This window comes from Micropterus salmoides, unplaced genomic scaffold (assembly GCF_014851395.1).
Source record: "Micropterus salmoides isolate LMB-PRFRI ecotype aquatic unplaced genomic scaffold, ASM1485139v1 Ms_hic_scaffold_9, whole genome shotgun sequence".
Lineage (NCBI taxonomy): Eukaryota > Metazoa > Chordata > Actinopteri > Centrarchiformes > Centrarchidae > Micropterus > Micropterus salmoides.
This window is the reverse complement of record NW_024044681.1, coordinates 33,160,190-33,169,124: the sequence shown is the minus strand read 5'-3', so window position 1 is coordinate 33,169,124 and position 8,935 is coordinate 33,160,190. Positions and strand designations below refer to the sequence as shown.

The 8,935-nt window shown below is 38.9% G+C and overlaps 1 pseudogene; it reads left to right on the top strand.

Moving 5' to 3' along the window:
- The first annotated feature begins 2,160 nt into the window (after positions 1-2,160).
- LOC119896166 lies at positions 2,161-8,106 on the top strand (annotated as a pseudogene).
- Positions 8,107-8,935: the final 829 nt, after the last annotated feature.

Below are 8,935 nucleotides of genomic sequence, written 5' to 3'. Positions count from 1 at the left end.
CTGAACTGTCAGTGGATATATGAGAGGTAGGTGCAGCTACAGTAAACATGTGACAGAGTAGCACATATTCTAGTGGGTATGTCTACCGAAAATTGACCCCTATACTGGTATGGTGTGTGTTTCTGGAAGCCTGCCCTTTAGAGTAAGGCCACCTATAGTCTAATACAGTTTAAAATGTTCATAATTGTAAATGTCCATTGTTTAGGGCCAGGGAAAACATTCAGCAAGAGAACAACGTGACTAATGTTCTGTTCTGGCCTAAAGTGAACCTTTATGGGAAAGACAGATGTTGCAGTTTCCCAGGAAAGGGAGAGGAACGTTATAGCCAGTCCAAAAACCCGAAGGGTATTTGCAGTTAATATTAGTCAGTAAGTGTGTCTCTCAAATTTCACTAGCTCTGTATTAGTGGAACCACAAGGAGGGGCTCCTCAGATTACAAGGAACAGACCGCCAAATCACAACAACAGTTATCGCATAGCGCTTTTCATAAAAGAGCAGAGATGCTGTTTTACAAAACCAAGATAGCGGATTAGGCTGGGATTTTCCAGTTATCCTGGCTGAATTAAGCCATGATTTGGTTTCAAGAAAGCGGTAGCGCACAAGTTACCATGGCGATTTATTCTGTGCAGCTAGCCTGCTCCAGACCAGGCTAACAGTCAGGCTTAGTTAAGCCTGGTGCTTTATTTTAGTGGTCATGCCAATCAGAAACCAATGTGGTTTATTCCACGTTCTTATGTATGTGTTTTGCATATTTTTCATTAGCCTGCATTAAAATATCAGTTTGTGGTTATTAGGTTCATGAGGTTTCATTGCTCTTAAAGGAGACTTTTATACTTTTCCACATTTTATGACTTTTCTACAATGTTAATATGTTGGCTGAAATGAAGCCCTACATGAAGAGTCAGTATAATCATGCAAAGCTGCCACAGGATTCACAGAACTACAATATAGGTCTGGAAAAGCAGTTTAATAGGTCTCCTTTAACTGAAACTGTCATAATTATAATGTTATATTGTGCCTTAAAAGTGAGCACCGGACATTATATGTCACCCAAGAAATGTATGCCGAAATAGAAGGGCAGAGAAGTCTATTAGACTGCGACTCTGCCTCCTGGTCTCAACTCTGGGTTGTCATGGATTAGTCCACTAAAATAACTTGGCCAGATTTCTAGAAATGAGAGCTGCTCCATCCCAAGTGGGATGGATACCGTCTCTCCAAATCAGACCAGGTTTTCCCCAGAAAGTCTGCCAATGATCTACAAAGCCCACATCGTTTGCTGGACACCACCTCGACAACCAGCGGCGGAATGACGACATGCGGCTATACGTGTCATCACTGGTCAGATTTGGCAGGGGTCCAGTGAAAACTACGGTGTCCGACACTGTTTTTGCGTATGTACACACCGATTCAACCTTAATCTGGTACAGGCCATGGTTATCTCTCGCATCGACTATTGCAATGCCCTCCTAGCAGGTCTCCCACCTTGTGCGGTGAAACCCTTACAAATGGTTCAGAACGCAGCAGCGCGTCTGTTTTTTGATCAGCCCAAAAGGACTCACTCGATTACTCAGTGACCTCCACTGGCTCCCCATGGCCTCCAGAATCAAATTCAAGTCACTAATGCTTGAATACAGAGTGACTACTGGGTCTGCACCCATCTACCTAAACTCCATATTACAAACTTACGTTCCTTCTCGGCCGCTACGCTCCTCCAATGAACGCCGCCTGGCTCTGCCATCCCTTCACACAAAGCAATCCCAGTCCCAGCTATTCTCATCTGTGACACCACAATGGTGGAACAAGCTACCACACGCCATCAGAGCAGGGGCGTCCCTCTCTAACTTCAAGAAGCTCTTGAAAACTCATCTCTTCCGAGAACACTTCCTCTTATAACACCTCTAACTCCTAACCTCTAACATACACGTCCTGTGCTCTTCTTCTTCCCTACAATGATCTTGTATTGATTGCATTTTTTGTTTTGATTGCACTTTTTGTTAACTCTTACTTCCTTCCCTAGGTATCTACCCCATTGATGTGATATGTACTGTGAGCTCTTACTAGTCTTTATTGTCAGTTGTAGATCTGTAGTTGATGCTCTGTTGATGCTTGTATGTTGTTCCTCAAATGTAAGTCGCTTTGGATAAAAGCGTCTGGACGCTGGATGCTGATACCTTAGAGATGATGAAGAAGCCCCGCTGTGGCGTTCCAGACGGCATCGATGCCAGTTGCTCCACTTTTGGAGAAAACCTCAAGTGGACTAAGAACAGCCTCACCTACAGGTGAATGATCTGAAGAGAGAAAGTGGGTGAAACAGTAATTGTAGGAAGTCTATCAAATAATGTTCTTGACTATTTTTCTGTCCTACAGGATAGAGAACTACACACCTGACATGCCAGTGTCAGAGGTCGATGACTCCATAGAGAAGGCACTGCAGGTTTGGGCCAAAGTCACTCCTCTGAGATTCACAAGAATCTACAGTGGCACTGCTGACATCATGATCTCCTTTGGCCGCCTACGTGAGTACAAAATAACTTTTCTTGTCTTTCCCAGTTATAAACTGTGATGTCCCATAAAGTATCTTAGCTTTAACTACATATGTTTTCTGTGTCTTGAATCACATTGGAAAGCTGATCATCTGTAGCAGTAAGATGCTGTCTTACTAAAACCCAGTTCTGAGTTCTCTAGATCTATTTTGTTTGCAAAGCTTGACGTGAATTTGTTCTTGCTAACAGAGCATGGTGATTATTACCCCTTTGATGGTCCTGGACGCACTCTTGCCCATGCCTTCGGCCCAGGGCCTGGAATTGGAGGAGATGCTCATTTTGATGAAGATGAGAGGTTCACTTTCCGCTCAATGGTGAGTTTGTTATTTATGCTCTGCGTGGGACAGTGGTGGAAAGTAACTTTGGACATTTACTGGAGTGTTCTTGATGTAGTAGTTTTCCGCTGCTAAATTTGTTTGTAGTTGTAACTATAGTTGTACAACAACTCTTGTTGTTAAGAGTAACTTCTCAGATTTAGATTTTATATTAAAAATATGATAGGCTTACAATTATTCAAAAATGCTAGGGCTTCTTGTCATGTTTCAGAAGTGTGTGAGTTGTTGAAAGTTTCACCAAAGAAACATTTCCCCCCTAAACGTTTGATGTGGTTTCATTTAAATTAATTTCGTTTAAATTATATATACTATAACTATATTTCAGAAAAAAGATCAGAGAAGAGTCCAAGAGATGAATACATCTTTGTGAATCAGCTTAATATGATAAAGCATCAGATCAGATGGTTGGAAACCATTGGACTAAACTATATAACTGTAATTAGTAGTAGTTGAATCTAGTAGTTAAAAGCAGTAAAAACTAGCTCCCCCTCAAACAGAGACAAGAATAAAATGCTGTTTACACATTTATGCTAAATCTAATAATGTTATAAATAATAATATCCATCACAGGTGACGTTTTTCTGCTGATGTAGTGCTTTTATTATTAATTCAGTATATTTACGTAATACAGGACTTCTATTTGTACTGGAGTTTTTCTTAACTGTGGTTTTGGTACTTTGACTCTGTGTCCTTCTTCCTACACTGCCATGTGAGAACATTTTAAAGACAAAACTCCATTGTGTGTATTTTGACATGAAAAATTGGTCTTCATCCAGAACAATTCTACCTGTACCTGTTTCTGCTGTAGGCTACGTCCCCTTCATGGTGGCTGCCCATGAGTTTGGCCACTCCACATGAAGTATGTTCTCAACAAACATGCCTCGCTTATGAACTAATTGTTTTTGTGTGTTTTCAGCTTCTTCTGGCGTAGCTACTCCAAGAGTGTGACACCACAGCAAAGTCTCATAACAAACTTCTGGCCCAACGCCCCCATCAACATCGACGCTGCTTATGAAAGCCGACAATCAGACAGTGTCTTATTCTTTAAAGGTACTGTACTTGTATCTACCTGAAGCTCCTAATCTGACACTATTTTCAAGACTACATTATTTACCTTTACATGCACATATTAAAAAGTATTTCCTTTATATCTATACAGATCAGAGAGTGTGGGCTTTCAGTGGCTCTGATCCTGTATCTGGCTATCCTAAAAGTCTTAGCAGTTTTGGTCTGCCCGCAACTGTGAAGAAAATCGATGCAGTGCTCTATGATGAAGCATCTGGCAAGACTCAGAATGAGCTGTTCTTTACCTTTCCCCTTCTTGAATGTATCTAATTACTGTCTGTGTTTCTTCAGTTATGATGAGGTCAAAAGGACTATGGACCAGGGATTCCCCAAGCAGTTGGATCAGACCTTCCCTGGCCTGACCAGTAAGGTGACTGCAGCTTTCCAGGACAGAGGTGAGTCAAGTCAAGTCTACTAACATGAGATATTCAGTTTTCTAACAAATGGATGAATGCTGAGAGTTACATCAATAGAGATCAATACTACTCTTATGACCATTTAACATGAAGCTGCAGTAGGAGACCCTTGGCTTAGCATAAAACAGATTGGAAACAGCTAGCAGTTATCCTGACTCTATCCAAAGTTAACAAATTTGGCGAAACTGTAAAGATCACTAATTATCACGTTACGTTTCACATGTTTAATCAGTGCAGTGTAAAAACGAGCACTGGACTCTTTCTTGGCTGGGTGCAATAACTTCTTGGAGCCTCAGCTGGTTTCTTGGATAAGTGCAGATAGTTTGATAATTACTGAGATTTAAAAGTGTTAGTAGACAGATTTTCTTACCATTTGGCAGAGTTAGGCTAACTTTTTCCTGCTGACCTGCCTTAGAAGTCCAGTGTGTAACATTTAGGGGGAACTATTGACAGAAATGCAACATAATATCCATAACTATGTTTCCAGTGGTGTATGAAGACCTTATACAATGAACTGTTATGTTTTTATTACCTTAGACGAGTCATTTCTAGCTACATACATCGTGGGTCCCCTTACAAGGAGGTCGCCATGTTGAGCCACCATGTTTTTACAGTAGCCAAAACGACCAAACTGCTCTATGAGCAGGGGTATTCAATTAGATTTCTAGAGGTCTAGTTAGAGAAAATTTCCTGAAGCAAAGGTCCGGAACATCAAAACGACGAACTTGCGTTATCATTCAGTACTAAAACCTATAGTTGTATCAACACATGTTTTTAGTCAACAACGGACTGTCAAATCAAATAATATTTCAGTCAGATTTCACATCAAACTGGAGGGATAATAAATAATAACTATTCAAATAATAAATTCTAAATTTAAGTAAACTAAATTAAAGTGCCTAATTTTTAGAAAAAATTTAATAAAAAGTGTAGCTTGAAGTGATGAAGTGCATCTTAACCAATTTTATAATAAACACTCAACACATCATAACAAATGAACAGCTGTTATGCCTCCTCTTCTCTTTCATTTCCTCTTACAGAGCTACCACTTTCCTACTTTCTGTTGTTCAGTGAGAAACGTGAGCTCCAGCTAGCATATTGGAGATCTATGAGATATTCTGGTTTTGAACTGCCCGTGGGAGGAATGTACATGTAAAAATCTGTACATTCTTGATTAAAAGTCATGTGAAATCTCTTTTATCTTTCGTCTCCTCAATTCGTGTGTGTTTCCAAAACGTCTCTGGTGAATCTCGCGGACTCGACTCGCAAGCATCGGTATGCACAGACTTGATTGGCTGAGCAGCGTCACATGAGACGATTGGAGCACATGCGATTGGTCTGTGAGTTTCCTGGTCCTCTAAACCAGTACAGTAAATGCTAGAAAAGCTGCGCGGGTTAAAATAGAAACGCTCCGTCACGAGGTAGTAAGTCTCAATAATAAATGGGCTGTAGGTCGGCGGCCCAGAGAGGACGGCGGCTGGGACCGCGGTCCGCCTATTAGTGACCTCTGCTATAGAGCATGTTTCGTCACTATGTTCAATACTTACAAAGAAGAAGAAGTACACTGAAAAGAATCATAGACCCATTTAATCATGTCAACTTACTTCTTCTTTTTAACTGAAATAGCTCTGACAAGTTTAGTATTTTGAACTCAACTGTATGAGTTTTAGAACGTTAAACTTGCATTAATTCATTGTGTTGACTATTTGACACTTTTACTTACGTATGTAAGTTATCAGTTGAAAAAAAAGGCGAGAGTATGAGGATTGCCTAGGTGCTGCGTCTTTTGAGTTTGAGAAAAATATATACATAATCAACTAATTATTAGGGTTTATCAAGTACTCGGTTAAAACGAGTATCTGGTACAGATACTTTCTATGAGTATCATCAGAGTAAAATGTGTCTTGAATTTAAAAAAATCAATTACTATTCTCTGAAGCTCAATTCTGAGGCTGTTCTGTAAATGGTTTTCTAATAAATATAGCAAGTTCTGATAGAAATTTCAGGCTTAAATAACTTCCAGTTAATAGTACACTTATAGATTAAGCCCCGCCAATTCTGAGTACAGATACAGAAGATTTGGTGTTCTTGCTCACCCCTGCTAATTATACACTGCAGTCATATATTCAAATTCCAACCAAAATATAGACACTTCTGTGGTAAACAAGACTAGTGCCACCGGTGGAAAGGGTTCCAGACAACGGCCTTAAGGCCCTTTCAGAAAGGAGGTGACATCTGCTGCTATTTTGAACTTTGACTGCGGCGTGCACAGGTGCACCAGCAAGCTAACCTGCCCCGTCACAAATCATTGAAGATAATAGCAGAGTGGTGCTGTTGTTGTGGTCTGTCTTCAAGGCCCTTTATAGATGTAAACTGAAACAAATTTGGACTTAACTTAACTTGAAATGGAAAGTTGTATTAATTTGGTTAAGTTGCTTTAACTTGAAACTATGAGTTAAAATAACTCAAACTTGTTCATTTAACTAACATTGGGACAACTAGAACACTGTAGTTATATCCACTTTATGAACTTAAATTTATGAGTTAAAACAAAGCTTTTCTTAAAGTTGAGTTTACTCACATTTTTTAAAGCAGCAATTGAACTTAAGTTTTTAAGTTGAACCATCTAGATAATTTTTACAGTGTAGTAGAAGACACAGAATCAGAAGGAGCTTTATTGTCAATTAGCGTTTTACACATACAAGGAATTTGTTTTAGTGATAAGGTGCTACACGTAGACAAACATACAATTGACATGAATAAATGTAGAAATATATAAATGTGGAATAAGCAAATGCAAGTTATATAAGAATAAAATAATAGAGAAAAGTAATACCTATTTGCAGAAAGAAGTAGTAGTAGTAGTTGTTGTCTGGTAAGAATAGATGTGAAATTTGAACAGATAGAGGACCACATGTGCTGTATTATTTGCACAAGAGTGTGTCGGCCACCGTAGCTTCTGTGCACTAGCAAAGGGAGGGATGAGCGATGAGTGGAACGTTGGTTAAAATTCGCAACCCTCACCACTAGATGCCACTAAAACTTACAAACTGAACCTTTAAAGGGTAATTTTGGTATTTTTAAGCCTGGGCCGTATTTTCACATATTTTGGGGATGAAATGACTAGAAATATTTTTTTACTCCGTAGTAGTTAATGCTAAGCTAAACTGGCTCCAACTTCATATTAAACAGACAGATATGAGGGTGTATTGATCTTCTCATTTAATCTGGCAAGTATGAGTGTATTACCCAAAATTCTGAACTTTTCCTTTAACTAGCACAGGAACTAACATTGAGTCTCTGTTCTGCAGCTTTTGCTTACATCTACAGTGGACCCTACATGTTTAAGTACAGCCTGAGGACAGGGAGGTTGTATTGTGCGCTGAGGAACAGCTACTTCTTGCGCTGCACTTACTTCTAGGCCAGTTTACTAGCTAAGATGTTTATGTAGCCACTCTGAATGAATGGACACTAACAGTGTTCAAATAGTACATTTACATATTTCTATTATTCTAAATATTATGAGACTTTTCAGTCATCCTGGAAATCGGATATTTAGTAAAAAGTTAAATGCCTCTGATTAGTACAAGTCCATTACTATAACATTATTATTGATCATATCAATGTCTAGTGAGTGCACTGTTTTTGCCATTATTGAATTTCATGCTTATAGTTAAGTATATCATGCTAAAGTGCCTTCTCATTTGTCCTCTAGTTCAGTGGTTCCCAAATGTAGCAGTGGCGCAATGGATAAGACTATGCCTCTGATGTGAGAGAGGTGTGTGACCTCTGACATGTATTATATAATTATAAGTTGATTTGGATAAAGGTGTCAACTAAATGAATAAATATCATGGGTGCGTGAGCTGCCTCTAAGGGGTGCGCAACCGGAAAAATGTAGTAGCAGTGTAACTACAACAGTTGTTTTTTGTGGATATTTTCATGAAATAAAAAATTTAATTGAAAACTTTCCTTTTTAAGTTTAATTTAAAATTAAAAACGTTATTATTAATATATATATATATATATACATACATATATATGTATGTGTGTGTGTCATCAATAAGAAAAACATGCTCATGGAGCACAGTCTTGTATGTGTTTTAGGGGACACTGTAGTGCATGGAGGAAGTCCTTTATGCTTTAAGGACAATACATACACACACTGTGGTGACCTAATACTTATAACATCCATGTAACAGCTTGTAATTTCAAATATTTTATTAGAAGATGAATTGCTGTGAAAATTGCTTACATGTAAAATTTCATTATGTTACATTGCTGCAACTACTGTAACAGAAGAAAAACACAAAAAGGAAGAGATGCCACAGACTGAAACGACAGTATGTCAGCAGCCAGCCCTGGTTTGTAACCAGTTCAAACTTCATTTAGTGCTCGCATGGCTCCCTCTATTGATTTCTTCGCTTACTACATCCACTGATGCGTCATCTCCCACATCAGTATTAGTGTATTAAAATATGTTCATTGAAAAGGTTGTAGAAGTATGCAAGTCACTTTTGATAAGCAACACAGTCAAAGCTGATAATCAGACTGTGGTTGCACCGTTCTCTGCTTT